The sequence below is a fragment of the Mesitornis unicolor genome, unplaced genomic scaffold (assembly GCF_000695765.1).
Source record: "Mesitornis unicolor isolate BGI_N332 unplaced genomic scaffold, ASM69576v1 scaffold30516, whole genome shotgun sequence".
Taxonomy (NCBI): Eukaryota; Metazoa; Chordata; class Aves; order Mesitornithiformes; family Mesitornithidae; genus Mesitornis; species Mesitornis unicolor.
The window spans coordinates 14976-17633 of record NW_010192156.1 but is presented as its reverse complement, the minus strand read 5'-3'; the positions used below and the strand labels follow the sequence as shown (position 1 = coordinate 17633).

The window sequence follows — 2658 nt, the reverse complement described above, 5'->3', positions numbered from 1 at the left end:
TTCTGTGATTCTGTGATTCTGTGAAATACAGCTGTGTCTTTAGCATCCCTGTGTTTATTGCTATTGCTTGTGCTTCTGTTTCCTCCTGCAGGAGACATACACTTCCTTCTGAAGCAGCTCGTGCTGTTTGGTTATGATGAGCAAGCTGGGGCACTGCAGCAAGTCCTAGAAGAGGTTTTGCAGTTGATGGAGACCTCCATCCCAGAAATATGGACTCCGGAGCTGCAGCAGAGCTTCATCAACCCGGTCTGTGCTCATCTGCAATAGCCATCACACCTGCTATAAAATACCTAGTATTTTAGGAGTATTTTGCATTCTCTAGCAAAGACACTGGAATCCTTCCTCTGGCTTTCCAAATCTGTTGTTTTTTCTTTGTGTAGAGGTCAGGTGGATACTCTGTGTAGTACCTGCGAAGTCGGTATGCTCTAGATGGGTACAGCAGGTATAGCTTGCTGCGTCCCTTGTGCTACATAGGTCATGATGAGGTCTCATAAGGCTTATGTTACCTTGTCCTGGTGGGGATTTCTTTTCATAAGATCTTAAGCAGTTCGTAGAATATACGGATAATCTTTTCAACCATCAGGACTAAAAAAGAAGTGTTAGCATAGGTTTTATGTTCAACAGTGGTTCTCCAATCTGGTGGTGTGAAGTAAAAAGCTACCAGACTTTAGTCTTAACTTGTATATCATAAGGAGTATGTTGCAAAAATAAGGGATATGTCAGACTTCTAAGCTTCAGCTTAATGGAGAATAAGGTAATCACAAGGACTGCTTTTAGTTCCCTTCCAAAGTAAAAGTCTTTGTTTCTAGTAAGTAATTTCTGAGCATTCCTGGTGAACACAAGATACTCCCCAATAATCAACTTGCTAACTACTGAACTTTAAATATTGCTGGCACTTTAATGAGAGTAGTCCTGCTAAGTCATGACACAGTGCTGTGAAGAAGTGGGTGCTTGGAATAAGAGTTATGTGTCCTGAGAAGCTGTCCACAAGCAGTTCTTTCTTTCTGCCTCTGTGTCAACGTTTTTGAGACATTACTGAGCTTTGATCACATATTCCTGATCAGTTTGTACTGTGAGGTCTCCTGGAGGCAGCCGCTTCTGGAGACTAACGGCAGAGTTTTCTTTGTAGGTATCCCTGCTCTCAGCCTTGTTTTGTGCAGGTTGGAACATAAGTATTGCTTCTTCACACAGGTCCTGGGCCCCAATTCAACTGCAAATAGCATTATGGCTGCCTATCAGCAGAAGATGATGGTGGCTCCTGTTGTACAAGGTTAGTTGAGGCTCTGAATTTGGTGTGTGAAATGTGAGTGATGTCAATGGGCTTTGAGGATCTTCAAGCACTGCTACCTGCCAACAGTTACAGCATTTATTCAGTTGTAGAAGTTTCTTGCTTTTCTTTATGGGGTACCCTCTTGTCTTGTGGCGAGTTAGCAGCCGTCTTAATGAGGTTTTGAAGTCCTGTGCTAAAACTACTGTCTGAATTGTGCTCCTGGCTTCCTCTGTGTGTAATGTCTTTTGTGAGGGAATTGGAAGCCCTAATTTCTTAGGGAATCCATTAGATAATTCTGCTTGTATCTTACCCACTGAATTTTTCTATCTGGCTTTGAGAGCCAGGCCAGGCTACAGTCTGCCGTGGTGCTTTGTCATCTCAAGTCATCACAGCTAGTACAAACTTAGGGCTGAGGTACCTAGCAAGGGCTGGTCCCACCTTCGCTCTGTCTTCCCTCTTCCCCATTAGCGCTACAGCCTTTTCCCCTTCTGGTCCTGGAACTGGCTGGAGAAATCCTCTAATAAACCTCTAGATGCAGTCTGCCTATTGCCATTTACCAGAACTCGCTGCAGATAAAACCTTGTGCCTCTTAGTCACACTTAACAGAGCCAGCTGACTGCTGTGTGTGGTGTCACAGCTATTGGTGAATGAACAGAGTTCTACTTTCTGCCATGGATTGTTGCCTCCTCATTCTGAATGGTAACACCTAATGGAGAGGGGACTTCATTTGCCCCAGTGATTGATTTGTGTAAGCAGTTCTGCTGGGGGTGCCATTCTGTGCAGGCTGGTGATACATCACTAAAGTGAAATGCTATGTGTCAGAGACTTCTCAATGTCCTTTGATGTAAAGGAAACTGAGCAGTTGACATCTGCTGAAGAAACTATATTGCTGTTACCCTCTGTTCTGACTCTTGTTCTGTTTGCCTTTCAGATCCAGAATTACTTATTCCGCCAAAACTCAATAAAAATCTACAGTGGAAACTGCATCTTCTCCAATAACTAAAAGACAAGGAATCCCAGTGGACTCTGAACTGCATCTTTTGGTATAATTTCATTACATCTTTAGAGAAACCATGCTGTCCTGGCATTTCTGATACACTTCTCTTAGGGCTGTGCAAGTGAAGAGCCCCTCTACCTGATGCAGCTGTGACTGTGACCTGTACAACATCACAGCCACTCACGTTCCACTGCAGAGGTGGTTTGTAAGGCTGCGAAGTAATAGGGCGTGTAGCTCTGAACACTGCTGGTTGAATCCAACACTTCCTACTGCTGTTCCCTCCTTTCTGGATGAAGCAACCCCACTGATGTTGGACAGGCTGTGTTCTCTGCCATCACTCATGGATGGTACCTGCCATGATGACAGGTCACATGTTCAGCCTGGTTTAGAG

At 44.2% G+C, this 2658-nt stretch overlaps 1 long non-coding RNA gene across 1 annotated transcript; it reads left to right on the top strand.

Annotated features, from left to right (window-relative positions):
• The first annotated feature begins 91 nt into the window (after nt 1–91).
• On the top strand, nt 92–2341 carry LOC104542618. Its single transcript, XR_728151.1, has 3 exons — nt 92–246; nt 1192–1270; nt 2202–2341. It is a non-coding gene; the product is annotated as an uncharacterized LOC104542618 (long non-coding RNA).
• The last annotated feature ends 317 nt before the right edge of the window (nt 2342–2658 follow it).